This window comes from Schistocerca cancellata, chromosome 6, assembly GCF_023864275.1.
Source record: "Schistocerca cancellata isolate TAMUIC-IGC-003103 chromosome 6, iqSchCanc2.1, whole genome shotgun sequence".
In the NCBI taxonomy this organism is placed as follows: domain Eukaryota; kingdom Metazoa; phylum Arthropoda; class Insecta; order Orthoptera; family Acrididae; genus Schistocerca; species Schistocerca cancellata.
Window position 1 is genome coordinate 418,739,753 of NC_064631.1, and position 23,204 is coordinate 418,762,956.

A 23,204-nucleotide genomic window follows, 5' to 3' on the forward strand; every position below is an offset into this window, starting at 1 on the left:
ACACCCTGTAGACTGAACGTGTGTCGTATGAATAACAGTTCACACACTGAACACATGTGAACACGACACAAAAAACCTTATTGAGTTGCTCTTTCCACAAACACAGTGGCACAATACCTCACGTCAGTAGAAACAGTTTCACAGTCACTTGAAAGTACCTAGCCCATTTAGAATAACCCTGCATTTACAGAAACCTTAGATGCGTACATCAGGATAACCGGACGGGAATGTGACCGCCGCTCCGCTGGAATATAGCCCCATTTTCTTGATCACTGCGCCTTCTCACTTGGTTCGAACACCGTGCGGCCACAACCACGTTCCATGCCGAAAAAGAAACATTTTAGTGACAGCAACGGTAAATTCGACCATAAACAATGGTGTACCACATCGATGGTGAGTGTATGCTTGTCCAGAAGGCAAACTGACCAGAATGTGTTCAGGCATGAAGGAAACAAACTAGGAAGTTCTAACACTTCATGAATGCTTCTCATGAATGCTTCTTCCATGCGACATTCAACCTTGATTGTAATTACAGCTCCAGTCCCACGACAGGAAACACAATCTGAAACTTACAACCAAAGTTTCTATACGATGAAACTTCGCTCCAACATTTCTTTCAAGGATGTGAGCAAGGCGCGTACATAAAAAGGGAACGCTTTTACTCAGTTAAGTGATGCGGTGACGGCCGTCTTAGCGACTCAGAATGTTTTCCCTGTTACCTGAGTTTACGTTTCCCTGTTGAGAACGTTTATAATTTCATCCTCAGCAATCGTACCTCATGAACGATGAGCCTTCCTCAAGTCGCGAGACACGCTCGGAATGTTTCACTGCTAAGCATTGCTCACGACAGGAAAAGATCCAGATTCGGGTCCTTAAATTGAAGGTAGCTGTATTTTCTCTTGTACACGTGTTGCCCAGTAGAATGTAGGGTAGAGTGATGTGTCTTGATGATAAAGATACCTGGTCGGTGTTTCAAGCTATTAATCGAATTCAGAATCACACGGGGGAACGTGCAATAGATACCGTGATAAGCAGTTTACGGCATTCCCTAGTGTTTTTGTTGTTGTGAGACATAAGGGTGCGTTTTGTGCATCGTTTGTAAATATTTTGAAGTCTACAAATGTAGATGTTATATAATATATTAAGGCTATTTTAAAGGTATTGTAAATGCTTCCGTCACAAAATTTTATGGTGAATGAAATACGGCATACTTTTAAACTAGTTACTTAACCTTTGGACGGTTAAATCATAAACCATACACCATCTTGTACCTAGAAACGGAAGAAGGTCTACCATGGAACACACCTTATCTATAAATTAAATCAGTTGCTTTTAATGTCTTAACATATTTCCCTGTCTTGAAAATGGAAATTTGTTTTAATTCTCAATAGCTCCTGTTTCGACATGTATTTAACTTGTAACTGGTTTTTGATCATGCTTTAATTTAATTTGATGTCATTTAGTTATTTTTGGTACGTAATAGAGTAATAATGTAACAGATGGGCTGTTAAATACGATACTAACCGGATTTTCTCGATTGACACATTTTCAAATTGGAGGAGAATATTTGTTCCTAGGTATGTGACCATCTTGTACCTTGGAAAATATTTCACATTTACATTACAATTACACTTTCAAAAGAATTTTGGTAAATAATAGCCACCCTCGAAGCATTTGTCAGTTTTCTTTAGAAGCTGTTATAAGTCAGTTTTGAGAATCTTTGAAGATGTTGATAATGGGCAAGTTAATGAGGCTTCCTACTTTTTTTTAGGTACACGTAAGTGCAGTCGTATGGGATCGAATTATTTTGATCATTCATGTTCATTAAGTTACATTTATTAGTGTTGAGAGTCAGCTCTCAGTGTCTGCACAGAACGTTGATCAACTGCAAATCTTGCTGAGTATCGTAACATTTTTCTAAAGGGGCGACCACTCTGCACGGCTACGTCGTATGTGAACAGCCACAGAGAGGTACAAATGTTATCTACTGGGCCATTTATAAGTATCACGAACAGATTTCTTGAAGTGCGTAGGATGCCATTCCGTTTCTGATGTTGTCTCTCCATTAACAACGACGTGCTAAATGTACGAGGAAGCCTCCAGCCTAGTCGGATCCTCTCCATATATTCCGAAGGGAACCATTTTCTTGGTTAGGTGATGGGGTAACACCATGACAGACTTTCCGACACTCAAAAAACACTTCATCAACACGGACTCCGCAAGAGCGATTAAACTGGGGAGACTGAATGAACATAACCAGCCATAATGGTGTATAAAACAGTAATGAACATAGACCGAAGCTACTATCTTTTCACTTCCACTAAAATTTGCGGAATAAAGTAACTAAACATTGTAGTAACAGCGTGGCGTAAGATTTCGAATCAGTAATAATGGGTACAGCTCCAATTTGCAAGAGAATGCTGAGAGGCGAGAAGGCCATTTGGATGCAGTTTAGTAATTTTTTTATGTCTTGACCACACTTTTATTATTTCCAAAAGCATCTTACGCTTTTCGACGTTCCGTCATTTTCGAAGGCTACAAAATACAATAAAAACCGGTATCAGAATGTATGAAAATATGTTACATTCACCATTGGTAAGAGACATAGTACGACGACTAGATATGTATCTCTAGCTTATCAGTGCTACGTGAATCATATAAAATTATCCGTAGACACACTGTATCACGTCAGCATTCTCAATCACGAGAGAGGTTCAAACTGATACCGAGGGAAAGTTTTGGAAACCAAGTGGACTAATCCGCTGCCGTGACCAGTTTTTGGCTGCAAACAAAACAAAATGTAGCGTGTACCATGTATCCAGCGCCGCCTAGCGGATTAGCCCACTTGGTTTCCAAAATTTTCCCTCGTTATGAATTTGAACTTCTCTCGTGATTGAGAATATTGACGTGATACACTGTATCTAATGGATAATTGTATGTGATCAACACTAGTAAGCTAGAAAGCCATATTGTGGTCGTTGTACTATGTCTCTTATCAATGGTGAATGTAACATATTTTGATGTCTTCTGATACCAGTTTCGTGTTGTATTTTGTAGTCTTTGAATATGACGGAAGGTCGAAACGCGTAATGTGTTTTTGGAAATAATTAAAGGGTGGTCAAGACATAAGAAAGGTTATTAAAATAATGATTACGATACATGACTTGTATTTAGAAATAAAAGAGGGCAATTCCGAATTAAATTTTCTGTTGTTTTCCAAGATAAATTAAGGCAAATGCCGGGATGGCTTGACAAGGCAAGTCTCCTTCACTAAGCTTGCCAAATTTGAACATGTTTTACTGTACCGAGCTCGTCGCCCACGAGACGCTGAAGTTTAATCTTCCCTCTAGAATCAGGGGATATTAAATCCCAACCTGGACACAATTAATTAGGTTCTCCGCGGATCCCTAAGGAATTTCAAGCGAATACGGGAGTGATCCTTCCCAGAAGACCTCCACCACACCCTTTCCCGATTTTTCTCCAACTGAGCAAGTGCTGCGTCTCTGGTGACCTCGACGATGACGAAACGTTTAATCTTTCACGTTCATCCCAACTACGCTCGCGTAGCTCTAGTCCTTTCTACCTTTTGTTCGCGTCGTGCAAACGCTGAATCTCGCAGTAGAACGGGCAGAGTAGTCCTCGCGGTTGTGCCGTGTTCTGGCAGCGGAGTGCGGAAGTAATACCGCAGACCCGTCCTCTCATACGGCGAACAAAAAGTCCGTTGTTTCGGCGAAGTTTCCAGCGCCAGCGCGCAGCATACTCCGAGCGCGTTGCCAGATTAAAAACGGATCGTTGGACGCGTATATGGCCTTTTTTTATCTCTTATAAGAGCTGTTGCAGCAAGTTTGAATAACGCCATAAACATCACATTCTCTGATGGTGCAATGTATCAATAGCCAAAAGAGCTACGACGGACGTACACTGTTGCATCAGACTACACGTATATGTATAAATGATACTTAATTGAAACCCTCACCTGTCCTCAGGTGTTATTGATATACCTCGAGGCGGACAGTTCAAAATATATGCCCCGACCGGGACTCGAACCCAGGATGTTCTGCTTACATGGCAGACGCTATATCGGTCTGAGCCACCGAGGACACAGATGAATATCGCGACTGCAGGGACTTATCCCTTGCACGCTTCCCGTGAGACCCACATTCCCAAGTGTCCACAATATACATACGTAACGTACTTAATAGATACAGTATTTGCCCATCCACTCATTACTCGCGCCCACTAACGTGACGATTCCCGTAAGAGTTCGGGCAACCTGTGCGCATTCGCACAGACGAAGGTAAATGGCCGAGTAGCCTTTAACTATATATGGGTCTCACAGGAAGCGTGCAAGGGTAACTCCCTGCAGTCACGCTATTCATCTGTGTCCTCGGTGGCTCAGATGGATGCTGGCATGGTAGCTCAGCGTGCTCGGTCAGAGGGCTGGTTAGCCTCTGTAATAAAAAAACTGAGTGAAAGGCTGGGGTACGAAGTGTAGACAACCTCCTAGATGGTGTACCCCGGGCAACGCTGTAACATGGTACAGCGGCGAAAAGTCTACACATCCACAGCGGCCGGACGCGACAATGCCTCCCGGCCCACACAGAGGCAAATAGTGCAAGAGCCTTAGCATGAAGAAGCTGAACGTATGCCAGTTCAACATAGAAGGCTACACGAGGACCAAGGGAGAAATCCTCGAAAAGATCTTAACGAGAGAACGAGTAAGTGTCGTACTCCTACAAGAGACCCACCTCACAGATGAAACCATCAACCGACTCAAAATACCAGGATTTACAGCTGTGAACTACATTGGACACGACAAACATGGCATAGCCACCCTAGTAAAGAACGAACTCCTAAGGAATTTGGACACCAAAGTGGTACCAGCAGAGCATGCGATAGGCATAAAACTGGGAGAGACGACATTTTAAAATGTCTACAAACCTCCATCACAGAAATGGCCCACAGGTATCCTACCCGAGGCTAACCACCCAGCAGTTTACGCTGGCGATTTTAACTCTCAGCACACCAGGTGGGGATACCCGAGATCCACAGCTGAAGGGACTGGACTAAGTGACTGGGCAGACAACTGGGACCTACACCTCCTTTTCGACCCCAAGGACACAGCGACCTTTAAATCAAAGGCGTGGGGCACAACGTCAACACCTGACCTGACCTTCGTCACACGTGGAGCAACAGGTACACCCGTGCGAGCTATAAGAACGGTCCTCGAGGCGTTCCCCCGGAGCCAGCACAATCCAGTAATAGTGGAGATCGGACTATCAATCCCAGTCATAAAAAGCCCCCCAATCCCCCGGTGGAACCTGAGGAAAGCTGACTGGAATAAATACCGATCCTATGTTGAGAAAACGATAAATCTGATACCACCAAAACCTGAGAACTACAAAAGATTCGTAAACTTATTACAAAAAGCGGCCCTAAATGCAATTCCACGAGGATCGAGAAAGGAATACACCCCCTGCTGGACGAAAGAGTGTGAAACACTACTGGAGGAATATGAGAAGACTGGGGACGAGGAGACTGCAGACCAACTGATCAACGCCATGAATGAGGAACGTATTAGTAGATGGAAGGAGGCGATGGAAAATCTAGATTTTACCCACTCCAGCAGGAAGAGCTGGGGCCTGCTGAGGAAATTAAGCGGTGCCACAGCGCCTAACAGGCCGACTCTTGGAACCAGCGCATCTAAGATTGCAGCTGTCCTGAAACAGACCTCCAAAATCCAGCTAAAAACAGCCGAAAAGAGAGAAATTTCCCAAGAGCTAAGCAGTTTATTGCTTAATAACCCAACCAACACGGGCATTGTAAAAGAAGTGGAGACAGAAGAGATATCGCAGGCCTTGAAGCTAATGAAGACAGGAAAAGCAGCCGGACCCGACAACATCCTACCAGAATTCTTAAAGGAATTGGGAACTTTAGGAAGAAGGTGGCTGGCCAAACTTTGTACGGAATGCATAAGCACGGGGGTTGTGCCTAAGGAATGGAAAGAAGCAAAAGTCATCGCAGTGCTGAAACCCGGAAAGACTGGAGAAAATCCTAGGAATTACAGACCAATATCCCTGCTATGTACCTCCTATAAATTATTCGAGAGAATATTGCTGACTAGATTAACTCCATACATCGAAGCCAACCTCCCAACATACCAAGCGGGTTTCCGAGCAGGTAGAAACTGCTGTGATCAAGTGATCACAGCAGTTCCCTCACAACCTATATTGTCCCTCACAACCTATATTGAGAAAGGCTTCCAGAAGAAGATGAAAACTGGCCTGGTCCTCATAGACCTCACATCAGCTTACGACACAGTATGGATTGAAGGGTTACTGCTTAAGCTAACTAGAATCATAAATTGCAAGCAGACGTACAAACTACTCAAGAACATACTAACGAACAGGAAAATCAAGGTCTCACTCCATGGTACGAACAGTAAGAGTATGGTTCTGAATAATGGTCTGCCACAGGGTTCGGCACTAGCACCCGCTCTCTTCAATCTATATATAGCTGACTTGCCAGAAACTAAATCACGCAAATTTGCATATGCAGATGACCTGGCCATCGCATATCAGAGTAAAAACTACAACGATCTCGACGAAACACTGAATACAGACCTTGAAGTCCTGAACACCTATTACTCCAAGTGGCACCTACTTCCCAACCCCAACAAAACAACCAGCACTATAATGCACCTCAACAACAGAGAGACACACAGAAAATTACAGATCTTTTCGAATGGCCAAAGCATAATACATGAGGATAAGCCTAAATATTTGGGAGTGAAACTAGACCGGACCCTAACGTACAGCTCACACCTCGAAGACACAAAGCAAAAACTAAAATCCCGCAATGCTATCCTTTCGAAACTGGCTGGAACAACATGGGGATGTGGAGCGAGCACTTTGAGAACTTCAGCACTAGCCCTTGTCTACAGTGTAGCTGAATACTGTTCACCAGTCTGGAGGAGAAGTGCACACGTATCTAAAGTGGATGTCCAGCTGAGGGAGACAATGCGAATAATCTCGGGAACACTCAGGGCCACCCCCTGTGCATGGCTTCCTGTACTAGCGAACATAGAGCCTCCAGAAATCAGGCGATCACAGCTAGCCCTAAAAACCTACAGGAAAATTATAGACAACCCGAACCTCCCTATCCACCAAGATATGACACCGACACACAGGCTTAAATCCAGATCACCTTTTTGGAAAATCGGTGAAGAACTACAAGCCTTTGAGCCGAGAACGACCTGGAACGAAGTATGGTCGGCAAGTGAATTTAAGAACAAGAACTTAGTACACGATCCGAACAAGAAGATTGATGGCTTCAACCTACCAAGAAGAGTGTGGACAGCTCTAAACCGGTTCAGAACGAATGTTGGGAGATGTAAACACCCGATGAACAAGTGGGGCCTTGCAGACAGCGCTGTATGTGAGTGCGGTGAAATACAGACAATGGACCATCTACTCGTGTGCAAAGTGTATGGCTATGGTGGTGAACTCATGGAGATACATAGACTCAGTGACTCAGCCATAGAGTGGCTCAAAAACATATCTAATATAGTGTAGAATTATATTGTTTTCTTTTTAGTATATAGTGATAAGAATATTGTAATTATGCCTCTGTGATGCCGAACGAGTAAATAAAATAAAGTGAAAGGCTCAACAATCGAACTTAAACGGATGTCATGTGACGTCCGCAACGACCAAACACAACGATCACCAACAAGCAAAATGAAAAAAAGAAAACAAGATGGATAGAGCGTCTGCCATGTAAGCAGGAGAACCTGGGTTCGAGTCCCGGTCGGGACACACATTTGCAACTGTCCCCATCGAGGTATAACAACAACACCTGGCAGCAGCTGAGGGTTTCTATTAATTATCATTTACTCTAGAGAAGCTGTTCGGTCAACAATGGTATTGGTTCTTTCGAGAACAGTTACTATCTTCATATGCACTTATTTGTGTCACTTAAGGAAGAGGGAGGAGTGTCATCACTAAATTTTCATACGAACCCATAGCATGGTGAATGCAATTCAGGCATTCTTCTACTTTCTACAACCGTTTACGTTTGGGATGGGATTTAACAAGTAGTAACGACTTTAAAAAGTTCTGTGCTGTCTTCACTGGTTGCATGGTTTGTGTTTTGTTTATCGGAGTCTTTGACAACATTCCTTCGTCCACTGGAAATCGCTGCATGCAGCCATCTGTGTAATGGAGATACAAGTAAAAAGAGTGTTCTCAATGCACCCGTATGTATGCGAAATTGACCAATAGGTGTCATGACATGCGGAGCCGCCGCTACGAAAGCAGGTGGTGAGTACTATCAGTACAGACGCAGTAACAGCAGGCTGGGTCGGTCAGAAGAGCTCTGTGGTATGGAGTAATCATGGGGTGTCAGCTGAGTCACAAATCCATCACGAAAATTTCGGCCCTTCTAAAGCTGCCCAATTAGACTGTCTGTGACGTAATTGCGAAGTGGAAACGCGAAGGACCACCACGGCTAAGCCAACAGCCAATACCAAGTAGACTTCAAGTACTGACGGGTACCCTTGAACGTGGTTGTAAGAAATCGAGGGATATCAGTGGGAGAAAACACTCTTGAGATGCAAAGTGCCACCATCAGTCCACGTAACACAATGACTGTGCGTACGGAGTTCAAAACAATGGGGTACAATGGTTGATGAGCTCTCGATTCACGTTTCAGTGCTGGGCGATGCTTGAGGTGGCTTAGGAAGCGACGCCACTAGACAGTGGATGACTGGAAATGAGTGATTTGGAGTGACGGATCACGTTATAACCTGTGGCAATCCGATGGCAAATGCAAGGACAATTCTAACTGCAAGCACGTGTAGTGCCAACAGAGAAGTATGGTGGAGATGGTGTTATGGTACTGGGCTGTTTTTCGTGGGTGGGGTGTGGTTCCCTTATTGCACTTATGAAAACACTAAATGCAGAAGGATATAAACACATTTACAGCACTGTGTGCTGGGTAGAGTAGAGGAACAGTTCGGAGACGACGTTTATTAGTATTAGCATAATGGCAATGGTTTTTGACAATAACGTTCCTGAAATACACTGAAGCGCCAAAGAAACTGGTATGGGCATGCGTATTCAAATACAGAGTTATGTAAACAGGCCGAATACGGCGCTGTGGTCGGAAACGCCTGTACAAGACAACAAGTATCTCACGCAGTTGTCAGATCGGTTGCTGTTGCTACAACAGAAGGTTACCAAGATAAAAGTGAGTTTCAGCATGGTGTTATAGTCGGCGCACGAACGATGGGACATAGCATCTCCGAGGTAACGATGAAGTGAGGATTTTCCCGGACGACCATTTCACGTGAATATCAGGAATCCGGTAACATATCAAATATCCGACATCGCGGCTGCCCGAAAAAGATCCTGCAAGAACGGGACCAACGACGACTGAAGAGAATCGTTCAACTTGACAGTAGTGCAACCTTTCTGCAAATTGCTGAAGATTTCAGTCCTGAGCCATCAAGTGTCAGCGTGCGAACCATTCAAGGAAACCTCATCGATATGGGCATTTGTGTGCCCTTGATGACTGCTCGACACAAAACTTTACGACTCGCTTGAGCCAGTGAACACCGACATTGGACTGTTGATGACTGGAAACATGTTGTCTGGTTGGACGGGTCTCGCTTCAAACTGTATCGAGCGGATGGACGAGAGACAACCTCCTGAATCCATGGATTCTGGATGTTAGCAGGGGACGGTTCAAGCTGGTGGAGGCTATGTAATGGTGTGGGGCGTGTGCAATTGGAGAGATATAGGACCCCTGATACTTCTACGAGGATACGATTCTGACAGGTGACAGCCCTGCAGGATTCATGGTGTCAGTTTCCTCCAGCACCAGACCATTAGTCGAGTCCATGCCACGTCGTGTTGCGGCGCTTCCGCGTATTCACCAGTGCCATACACGATATCAGCACGTGTACTACACTACTGGCCATTAAAATTCCTACAACAAGAAGAAATGCAAATGATAAACGGGTAATCAAATGGTTCAAATGGCTCTGAGCACTATGGGACCTAACTTCTGAGGTCATCTGTCTCCTATAACTTAGAACTACTTAAACCTAACTAACTTAAGGACATCACACACATCCATGCCCGAGGCAGGATTCTAACCTGTGTCCGTAGCGGTCGGCTGTGGGGCTGTTCCCATTGCATTCCGGCCGGCAAACGGGTATTCATTGGACAAATATACTAGAACTGACATGTGATTACATTTTCACCCAATTTGGCTGCATAGATCCTGAGAAATCAGTACCCAGAACAACCACCTCTGACCGTAATAACGGCCTTGATACGCCTGGGCATTGAGTCAAACAAAGCTTGGATGGCGCGTACAGGTACAGCTGCCCATGCAGCTTCAACACGATACCACAGTTCATCATCAGTTTTGTGGCGTATTGTGACGAGCCAGTTGCTCGGCCACCATTGACCAGACGTTTTCAGTTGGTGAAAGATCTGGAGAATGTGCTGGCCAGGGCAGCAGTCTAACATTTTCTGTGTCCAGAAAGGTCCGTAAAGGACCTGCAACATGCGGTCGTGCGTTATCCTGATGAAATGTAGGGTTTCGCACGGATCGAATGAAGGGTAGAGCCACGGGTCGTAACACATCTGAAATGTAACGTCCACTGTTCAAAGTGCCGTCCATGCGAACAAGAGGTGACCGAGACGTGTAACCAATGGCACCCCATACCATCACGCCGGATGATACTCCAGTATGGCGATGACGAATACACGCTTCCAATGTGAGTTCACCGCAATAATCGCCAAACACGGATGTGACCATCAGGATGCTGTAAACAGAACCTGGATTCATCCGAAAAAATGACGTTTTGCCATTCGTGCACCCAGGTTCGTCGTTTAATACACCATCGCAGGCGCTCCTGTCTGTGATGCAGCGTCAAGGGTAACCGCAGCCATGGTCTCCGAGCTGATAGTCCATGCTGCTGCAAACGTCGTCGAACTGTTCGTGCAGATGGTCGTTATCTTGCACACGTCCCCATATGTTGACTCAGGGATCGAGACGTGGCTGCACGATCCGTTACAGCCATGCAGATAATATGCCTGTCATCTCGACTGCTATTGATACGAGGCCGTTGGGATCCAGCACGGCGTTCCGTATTACCCTCCTGAACCCACCGATTCCATATTCTGCTAACAGTCACTGGAACTCGACCAACTCGAGTAGCAATGTCGCGATACGATAAACCGCAATCGCGATAGGCTACAATCCAACCTTTATCAAAGTCGGAAACGTGATGGTACGCATTTCCCCTCCTTACACGAGGCATCACAACAACGTTTCACCAGGCAACGTCGGTCAACTGCTGTTTATGTATGAGAAATCGCTTGGAAACTTTCCTCATGTCAGCACGTTGTCGGTGTCGCTACCGGCGCCAACCTTGTGTGAATGCTCTGAGAAGCTAATCATTTGCATATCTCAGCATCTTCTTCCTGTCGGTCAAATTTCGCGTCTGTAGCACGTCATCGTCGTGGTGTAGCAATTTTAATGGCCAGTATGTAGTTTCTTTGGCTCTTCAGTGTAGATTGATCTGCCTACATGTCTGCCTAACCTGAATAGGATGAGTCCGAACGTCATATTCCTTGCAGACCTCAGCATCTTACATCACTCCCTTCGCTGGTTTCAACACTTGAGGAAGAAAAGGCTACCATTCCTTCACACACATCCACACACCTCATTGAAAGTGTCCCCACCATTCAAGTAGAATCTGGTTAACATATTCACCACACTGTTCACTTACAGCGTGTTCACATCAGTAATGTGAGTTAACTTGCTAATAGCACACGCAGGTATCACTCTTTTACACAGTTGCTGGTGAACTGGCATTAGTTATTCTATTTGCGAAACAACCACAGAATGTGGATACATTAACTTCTACGACCCGCAGTTTAACAACATCCTTCTCTTTAGTCAGCCACACCATTGTATAAAGACATTTCACTGTATTAGATGTGGAATTAATAGAGAAGTTCGTATCATTAGACACTGCCCCGTCGGTGGCTATACAAGAAAACAGTGTCTACAACTCTACAGCTAGACCTACAACAACCGGCCTATAGTATCGTGTTAAGGGTATATCCCTAATGGATATTACTTATAAAATCTTTTTCCAAGAATCTGTATTTCAGAATTCATGAAGAGCTTGATGGTGAACTAGGCGAATATCAAGGAGGCTTTCGTCCAGGACGAAGTTGTTCTGATCAAATTACTAGTCTCAAATGGGTAATGAAACATCAAACGGTCAGGAACAAGAAGCTAGAGATCACCTTCGACGATTTTAAAAAAGCCTACGATACTATCCATCGTGAATCTTTACTGTCAATTCTTAAAGAAACTTCCATCAGAAACTTGTCAACCTCGTTGCAGTCACCCTTCGAAATACCATAGTGTACAGTAAGGTTCAGAAATGAATTCTCTGAACCTTTTCAGATTAATATTGGCCTTCGACAAGCGATGGATTGTCTCCATTATTGTTCAGTTGTATGCTGGAGAAAATCATGCGTGAGTGGAACAAGATACGCCCACCATCTGTTAAGATTGGAAGAAAGATTCGACTTAGCTGCCTTGTATTTGCAGATGATTTAGCACTCTTAGCAAACAATATTGATGAAGCAAAGGTTCAGATAGAACAACTAGAACGATTAGCGGCAATGGTTGGATTGCAAATTTCGTTTGAGAAAACAGAAATGATGCTCAGCTTCCCAGTTGACACATCCCATATCACACTCCATAATCATCAATAAATTAAAGTAGTAAAAAAAACTTTAAATATCTTGGTGAGATTATTACCTGGAATTCTAATGAAAGAGCCTCAATAGATAGTAGAACACTGAAACTACAGCGAGCGTAGAGAACCACATGGCCAATCTACAAAAAACGATCTCTCTCAGTAAATGCTAAATTTCGACATTACTCCTCCGTCGTTAAACCGGAAGCAACATATGTAAGTCAAACACTATTCAAACTAAATACTCAAGCAACAACTGACAAATTGCAGAAAGTTGATAAAATAATAAGTAAAGAACATCAAGTTAATGGGCAGTGGAGACTTTTGCCCATTTCAGTAGTGTATTAAGAAAGTGAATCCATTATTGATAGAATGCGGAAAAGAAGGATTACATTTTTCGGCCAGATGTCTTGCCTACAAAATACTAGAATCCTGAAGCAACTTTTTGACTACTTCTGGAACAGTAAAACCAAAAACATCTGGTCTAAGGAAGTACAAAGTGACCTGGGTGAACTGAACACCAGCACACACCAAATTCAACACTACTTCCGACGAACAAATACACACGGCTGACATTCAAACCATCAGAACGGAAAAAGTCAGTCATATCTGCAGAAGAACGAGCAGCCAGATCACACTGAACGAAGAAATGTTGGGAAACGAAGAAATTGCTGACTGCTAACACCCAAACTTAATCATTGTAGATTCTGTTGTATTTTGTTTGATTTTAGTGCTCCAATGCGGAAGTAAACTATGTAAATAAATAAATAAATAATCGTGAGTGACTATCGTCCATGACCTTGTTTAAATCAGCACTAAAAGTCCCATATTAAAATTCTCGTGCCAGTCTCTCGCCCAACTCATTTATTTCTGAAACTTTCTCATGCCTAACAACTCCTAAGAGATCAGTAATCGTATCGTTATAATGAGCAACACTACTTTGTAATCAAAACACCTGGCCTCATGAAGGTAACTCACACTGCAAGAACTTTACAGGTTCGATCTTCAAGAGGGCCAAACACCGATAGTACCATTCACTTCCTTGCGTTGCAGTTCAGTCAATGGTGCTGGCTCACGGATGACCTAGTGCAGTGCTGAGACATCTCCACCACTGTGTGGGCTGGAACCTGCACATATACTGCCACTTTGTAACCGAATTCTTCTTTTTGAAGCCAACCCAAACATAACATGTCCCGAACTGAAGTAGCTTATACGGAACGAAGACACAATCTCTAGTCTAAATCTTAAGGCTATAAGACTACGCTCCCATCTGCACAATGCACAACCACACTCTGCTACAAAAACATAGCATGAGGTTTAGGTGGAGTAGGGTTACAGCTGGAGTTAGTGCAGATGTGGAGCTTAATATTTTTTGTAACAATTTTATTTACCATACAAAAAAAGAATTTAAAGAGATATAAATCACTCATAAAAAAGATTACCTGAAGCCAATATAATACTGAACTGAGCCTGAAAAGAAAATATCTTCTTGAAATAATAACAATAATTAATAAAAACCAATTCAGTCTGCTGCCATGGGAAACCCAAACAATGATGTATCGCAATCAAATACTCGTATGCATCTTTTTACATTGAGTAATTATGATAACAGTAACTTATTACAACAGAAAACATATGTTTATCTATAACAGAAAACTGAGTGGAAATCCTAATAGCAGCTTCTTGCCAGGCTGCTACTAGCAACCCCCAATCACGAGACACCAGCTACAGTATTCAAGTCAACTACCCAACTTATGTTTAAGTGATCAGTGACGAGAATTGCTTATACAAAGAATTCATTCATACAAGAGAATATAGTGATTCACAATACAAACAATTTGTATACTGAATCAACACAAAAAACCACAGAGTTCTGAACAGATACCCAGTTGCAAGAAGATTTTAAATTATATTTCACTTTTACACAAACACATGCACTGCGCATACTGACAAGAAAATATACTAATATGTCCCATAAGCAATACACAATATTCATTTAGCAATGGCCCTGTGTGCAATAGCCACAACGAGACCAAGTCAATGCTCACAACCTCTGGAAGAAACGAGCTAAAAAAAAAAAAAAAAAAAAAAAAAATGGTTCAAATGGCTCTGAGCACTATGGGACTTAACTTCTGAGGTCATCAGTCCCATAGAACTTAGAACTAATTAAACCTAACTAACCTAAGGACATCACACACATCCCTGCCCGAGGCAGGATTCGAACCTGCGACCGTAGCGTCTAGAACCGCTCTGCCACCCCGGCCGGCGAGCCATTTATGTATAGCACTATCTGCATTGTGCGATTTAAAGATAACAGAACGTGATAGGACGTAATCCAAGATAACTGGTGTGGAGTGCTTCTTCCGATTACAAAGAACGTCTTTTGGTATCGCTCCGTTTGTGATTATAAAGGCTTCGTGTTCTCCCTGCACTGCTGGGAGATCGACAGCAGTGGCGGAGATGGTAGAGGGTCATGGGGGCCTCAATGATCTATGGGGGCCATTTGCGAAATTTCACTTAAAATTGGGTGATATTAAACATGCCAGATCTGAATACCAGAAGCTGACAGTTGCCTGGAGGTGAAATTGGGGATTGCAGTTAGGTGTATGTGAGATCTACACTGTGAAATTTCAAGAAAAACATGGGCAGCGGTGTGTGGGTTGAAGACAGGTGTGGTGTGGGTTGTGTAGTTTGGTCTGGGGTCTAGGACAGTTGCCTGAAAGTGAACTTAGGTCACGTTATTAGGTAGGACAATGAAATTTATGTGAGAGGAGATCGGCGTAATTACAGGGTGAGCTGCTTTGTGCCCGAGAAGGCATTTTCCCCTACTTTGGCCTACCTGAAGAAAATAGTGGTACTATTTTTCTCGCACAAGTGTGGCCATATCAAGGCTAGAGGCGGAGCTACACAACAATCACGTGATATCACGTGGGTTGATCATTTTTTTTTTTTTTTCCTTCAGTACGCTTATTTTTCTCGAAATCGTCTTATGAAAATCACATCGTGAGACGTCCATCACTGACGTCACTTCGTTCCAACCGACACACACTACGCCGTCCCACTGTTGCAAACGCATCCCATATTATCATTCGGTAAACAAAGAACGCTACTTTGCATTCCCAATAGGAATTTACGATGTTAGGGTTGTGAAAAATTTCGTCATTGCCCCTGTTGGGCGCTAGATCATGGAAACGCGCGTTCGTCACGGATGAACCGGATGTGAGGATGATGGATATTGGCAGACGCGTCAATAATTGGGTGACAGGGCAGGAGAGGCCGAGGATGGACCGCCCGGCTCGGCGGGCGGGGCGGCGGAAGCGGCGGGCGCCGTGACAGTGACGGCGCTGGGCCGGCCCCCGCGGTCGATAGTAGGCACCAACGGCTGCTGTTACCAGGCCGCCGGGGTCCTCTGTTACCTAACCGCTCACTCACAGGGTCGGCCATTCTTCAAGTAGCACGCTGGAATATTTACCTTGCACGTCTCCGGCAACCGGCTTTGCTTTATCTGACTTCCTAAGCCATAGGAATGTGGACGATGAGACGCTTGCTAAACCCGCTGGGCAGAACAGATAAGAGAATGGTGCAAAGGGTCAAAGGTTGAGGTCAGTTTCTCCTCCTAATTGTCATTTATTCTAATTTAATAACCTTTATCTAATGCAACATTTTCACGGCTGAAAGCCTCCAAACAAGAAATTTTAACATATCAACGAGATAAAAATCCAATTAAGATAGCAATAAAATAATTTAAAAAAAAACAGCAAACATACGCGAAGTGCAATACAAATGGCTGAGGGTCACAATTAAATTTCAAAATTTTAGAATATATTACCATAATCTTTTAAAGGCAGAATGCCGCAATGTTTAACCTTGAAAGATAAATTTAAGAATTAATTTTGCAAAATTTTTAAGAAAAAAGAAAAAGTAACAATAAGCCTTAAATTTAAAGTAGCTGAAAACAGATAATTAAACACCGGTGGTACCCAGAAGCCTCCAGAGAGGTCGGTCTGCCCTCGTTCACTTACGCGAGACACGTGGTGAGCCCAGCTACACTTGATCCGTCGGAACCCAACCAGGGACACCCACAGAGCGACCGACACAACGACTGGCTTGCCATCAATCGGTACATGAGAATTCAAACACAAAATCTCCGCAACAGAAAACCACCGAAACGAACCACAACAGGGATGGACGTGGCTTGGGTACCCTTAAACCACTACTCAGCTCTAAAGTCCTGGGTCGGTGAACCACGAAGCTCGTAGCTCCACACACGCTCCGACACTGCGCGGGAACTGGCAGCGGACCCAACTGACTGCACTTCAGGGAGACACCCTCCTTGGTCCGCACCAACTGACCGACTGCCTGCTGGTCCGTCCGCGACTGCTGCTCCGTCGCGACTGCACTGCTGGTGCGTCTCCCACTCACTTCCAGACACACGACTGCGGAAATACTGGCTCGGACGCAAATCATGTAGAAGAAACACGCCCACAGGCTAACCGACATCCCTGTACCAGGAAAGGACCGACCCAAATTCTACAAGATGGTAACTGAAGGGGCCCAGAAGCGCTGAGAGAGCCAGTTACACGTCGCCCGATGAAACGACCGACGTCTCAGAGCCAGTACGCCGACAACATATAAAATAATCGTCAGTGGAACTAACGCCAACTACACACACAAACTGACAAACACTTGCACGACGACCTGAACGAGAGAACAGCAACCAAGCATGCACGATCACAAATCGGGAGTCGATGCACACACACAGCCAACTCACGCACGATCGGCGAGCCAAAACGCATCGGCCGGCCCAGCTCAAGTGATGCTTGGCGGCAATAGTCGGACGAGCCATGTTGACGCAGACCTCACTACTCCAACCCGACTGCACAAGTGCCGCATTGCAACTCCCCGACCGGCAGGTCCGGACTGCGCTCCAGACACGTTGCAACTGACTGGCAGACCCGAACTGCCATACGACAGACAACGACCGGGAAGTAATAGCAGTCGAGCAAAGATACTACGAGAGGGGATATATCGATACGCGCTGCTAACGCCGCTCACGGTCAGGCAAAGCAGTAAGTCAGTGACAGTAGTAATTTAAATTAAGGTAATGAGGTGGAAGTACGTTAAAAACAGGATGTAAAATACATGATGGCAGAAACACGAGCCACGCATGGCTCAGACAAGAATTTTTGTTTAGATGAAACTACGTAACGGATAATGCTATTAGACGACACGAGGGTAATCAGTTGCATCAAGGCCGCCTGGAGCAGAACTCTCTGTACTAGAAACACGGAGGTGACAAAAAACATGAGATAACTCTTAATATCGGGTCGGACCTCCTTCTGCCCGGCGTAGTGCAGTATGCACTCAACAAATCATTGGCAGTCCTCTGCAGAAATACTGAGCCATGCTGGCTCTGTAGCTGTCCGTAACTGCGAAAGCGTTGCCGGTGCATGATTTTGTGCCCGAACTGACCTCTCGATCACGTCCCATAAATGTTCGATGGGATTCATGTCTGCCGATTTGAGTGGCCAAATCATTCGCTCGAATAGTCCAAATCTTCTTCAAACCTGTGGTACGATGACATAGTGCACTGGCATCTATAGAAATTCCATCGTTGTTTTGGAACTGAAGTCCATGAATGGTCAATGATCAGTTCAGTTGAGCCAGAAGATCCAGTTCATTCCACGTAAACACAGACTACACCATAGAAAGCAGCCACCACCACCTTGCCCAATGTCTTCTTGTTGACAACTTGGGTCCATGGCTTCGCGGTGTCTGCGCCACACTCCAACCCTACCATCAGCTCTTACCAACTGAAATCGTGACTCTTGTGACCAGGCCACGGTTTTCTAGCCATCTACGGTCCAACCGATTTGGTCACGAGCCCAAGAGAGGCGCTGCAGGCGATGTCGTGCTGTTAGCAAAGGCATTCGCGTCCGTCGTCTGCTGTCATAGCCCATTAACGCCAAATTTCACCACACCGTTCTGATGGATACGTTCGTCGTGCGTCCTACATTGATCTTCGCAGCTGTTTTACGCTGTGTTGCTAGTCTGTTAACACTGACAACTCTACCCAAATGCCGTTGCTCTTGGTCGTTAAGTGAAGGCGTTCGGCCTTTGCGTTTTCCGTGGTGAGGGGTAGTGCCTGAAATCTGATATTCAGTGCACACTCTTGACACTGTGGCCCTCGGAATATTGAATTCCCAAATGATTTTCGAGAAAGATTGGAAATTTGTGGTAAGGTCTTATGGGACCAAACAGCTGAGGTCATCGGCCCCTAAGCCTACACACAACTTAATCTAACTTAAACTAACTTACACTATGGACAACACACACACCCATGCCCGAGGGAGGACTCGAACCACCGACGGGGGAAGCCGCTCGGACCGTGACAAGGCGCCTCAGACTTCTCGGCTACCCTTCGCGGCAATGATTTTTGAAATGAAATGTTCATGTGTATCTCGATCAACCATTACGCGTTCAAAAGTCAGTTAATTCTCGTCGTGCAGCCATAATTACGTCGCAAAATTTTTCGCAAGACTCACCTGAATACAAAAGACAGCTCCACCAACGCACTGCCGTTTTATATCTTCTTATGCGATACTACCGCCGTCTGTATATGTGCATATCGCTGATGACTTTTGTCACCTCAGTGTAAAACCACAGCACTATCATTGTCTCCAAACTATCTAGTTCCTGCTAAACTTTGGCTGTCTTTGGAAGTGATGTATGAAGAAATTTAAAACGGTGATATATATTTCGTCTTACAGTGAACCACCCACATCCAAATGGCACAGATACAATGTGAGCTCGACCCTCTTCCCTCAAAACAAAGAAAAAGTTAGTACAAGCTTTTATTGTTTTAAATTGTTATCAATTTCCGAATATCAGAGGAAAATTTGGGAGAACAAAGTAGTGTGAAAACTAATAGTCTTCCAAACTGCAAGGAGCTGGGGTTGATGGTCAGTTATACACTGTCTGACAGAAAAGGTGAAGCATCAGAAAACTAGGGCCTGAAGATGGCCCATTGAAGCGCCGAAACTGGTAGATACAAAATAAATAAGATCATAAGAACGGCTGTAGGCGTCTCATTTTATTACAATAGCGAACGGCCGTGGTCCTCAAGACCTCTAGTTAAAAGGATGGACACACGAAAACTTAGGGTAAATGATTAGTTGTAATGCTCTGCGACAGGTGGCATGGTCACCGAAACGCATTATTGTTGTCCGTCTTCAGTGCTGTTACCATACCAGATAGGGTATATATGGGGCTTAACGGTGTTAGATATTGAGTCACGACTATTGCCGTGTACTAGTGTGAGACACGTTGAGATGTCACATACTCGTGTGAGATAACGTTATTAGTATCATACAGAGGTTGAAAGGTGCCTTATGGTAGGTTTCCATTTTCTCGCCTGCTCGAACTGCGCAGTATGCAGGTCTGTGTGGCATTAGAATGTGACTGTGGCTCAGTGTTGGACAGAGCAGGAACTTGAGGGCAGGCATTCGTGTTATCAAGGTTCCAGACGAAACCATCTGTCCACACCAAGTGACGATAGCCGTATTGTGCACCAAGCACAGCCTAACCCCTTCACATAGATTCATGCCATCCAAGAACGGGTAATGGAGTCCCTGCAACCTTCTGTGTCATCCAGAAAAACTTTTCAGATATTTCAGCAGCAGGATTATGAAATTACCGTCCCAGGCATAGAACGCCCTTAACACCAAAACACATATGACTGCATTTGGATGAATGGCTTCGCTTTGTTTTCACTGAAGAATCGCAGTTCCACACTGGTCTGGATGACCGTGGGGAGCGATTATGGCGGCAACGAGGCGGTCCTTTTCTTCCAATGTTTTGGAGAGTCACAGGGGTGTTACTCCTGGCGTCAAAGCGTGGAGGTATAGCTTCAGGTCTCAGTTCATAGTGACTGAGAGAACCGACGATGGAACGGTACTTCACGGACATCCTGCGTCCTCACTTGTTGCCCCCCACGCTATTTCCGAACAGGACATTGCCCGTCCACACATGACACATGTCTGTATGAAATTTATGCGTGGTGCTGAGGTACTTCCATGGCCAGCGAGATCCTAAAATATGTTCTCAACTGAACACGTGTCGAACCCCAACTCCGTCCCATTGCCAATATCCAGGATATCAAGTACCATATACAACTACGGCAGGCAAATGCTTCAGGAGAGGGTACTTCGGCTATATGACGCCCTTCCCAACCGAGTAAGTGCATGCATCCAGACCAGAGGTGATGAGAAGCCCTACTGATTTGTGGCCTCATACTACAAATTGTTTGTAAATTAGGCCTGATTTTGTATTCACTGAAATAACATCACATACCCTCTCAAACCATCAAGTTTCATTTTGTTTTCTCCTTCCCATAGGTGCTTCACTCTTTTTCTTTTTGCCAGGCAGCGTATTTGGAAAGACAATAAAAGAAATGAAAATTCAAATTTCTGGCAAAATATTAATCCTGCATATGTTATTATATCTCTCCGTTAAAACACAGCTCTTTAGCTTTCCCCATGAAAACTATTAGATTTGTACATTAATAAATATGGCTGTAATGATATCTTAAATAAATGTTTACTTTTTCCGCTATATCCCCCCTTAAATGGTAAAAGGAAAAGAGGTAGGACTGGTACCTTGTCTTAGATTGTATGTCTTCAGTTATAATGCTTTTTTGTGTATATTAACGCTGTTTTTCTGTTTTACAGCAGTAACACCTAACTGTATTTTACCCCCTTCAAAACTGAGCATAACGTCGCAATCACTAAGTTTAAGACGGTCATTCGGTTGATAAAATCTGCTAAATGTTTAATATGATGCTGACAGTGGCACAGTTTGTATGTAGGTGAACCAGTGGTGGATACGACGAGACGGAATGGCGTCCCGCCTAGGTGCCTGTGGGAGAAGACTCTTGACCACAATGTCTTCCAGCGAAGAGCCCTACAGAAGTTCAGGTGTCTTTCTTATTATTATCGATGTTGGAAGGACTACAATGCTCTCATCATTGCGTAGTGGTCGCAGGCCATTGCGCTAAGTCCTGGTCATGTTGGGTGCTGGTAACTTTGCTTTCGTGAGAATACCCCTCGTTCCACGCAGTACTTCATCCGCTCTTTCATTTGGGAGCTTGCGGACTGCCTGTTCGGCTTATTATATCACAGATAGGAATATCGTACGGCGAAGGTACGACATTCCTTTCTAAGTGCCGACATTGTACCCGTGTCTGTATCCCTCGCCGTCAAGTTGATGAGGATGCTGTCTGAGGACTTGTTGTCTGCACCATTTTGTCGTTTGCGAAAGGCGACTGAACTTCCCTTTCTGCCTCTCTGTACTTCGTTTCTGTGATGATGTTGGGAAATCGTAACTGCGTCGACTCATTTCAAGTCCAAGGCTGCGAGTGTCCTTGAAAGTTGCAGATCAAAGCCATAAGAGCACATCCACTCGAATCCAGCTGTTGCCTGGTGTTGTGTATCCTTTCTCGTAGTAGTGCGTAGTGCAACAGCATTAACAGTAACATCCAGTTTTCCATGGAGATAGAAAAAGACGATGCTCTGCCCTTTCTCGACGTTCTCGTCCGCCGCGAACGAAATGTGTACCTCGGCCACAGCGTTTATAGAAAACCAACCCACACCGATCCTTACTTGCACGCCATCAGCTATCAACGACCGCCACAGAAGCGCACTGTTTTACAAACATTGGTGCATCTCGCAAGTATGATATCGGACGCTGATAATCTGCCCCATGAACTGAGCCACCTACGAAAAGTCTTCAGGAACAACAGCTGTAACGTCCATCTAATAAATGAAGTGATTTCAAGCAAGACTCACAAAATGACCACCGTCGAAGAGCAGGAAAAGAAACTTGCTTTCTTTTTGTTCTGTGGCTCTTTCTCGAGCAAGATAAATCGCCTACTGAAACGAAACAAGATCAAATAGATCTTCAGGCCTCCGACGAAAATCCCTCAATAACTGAGACCAGTTAAAGGCGCAGCAGGTCTCAGAATACCTGGGGCTACAAGATACCTTGCGAGTGTGGCCAGTCTTATGTCGGACAAACAGTACACACTGTGAAACACTGCAGGAAGGAGCATGAGACGTTTTATCGCCTACGCTACCCCATGAAATATGCTTTAGTTGAACATGCTTTTGAAAATGGACACCGGATAAAATTTGACGAAATCTCCGTCATGGGTCGCACAAAAGGGTTTCTGGGAATCTGTAATTAAAGAAGAAACTGAATTACAAATCACCAATAACACTCTAAATGGAGACTTTGACCTGCAGCTCAGCACAGCGTAGGATTCAGTTATCGCGCGGTAGAAGCGGGCACATCTAACGCCGAGTCAACCTATGCCCCGTATATGCCGATGCCGCAGACACGAGGCCCACGTGAC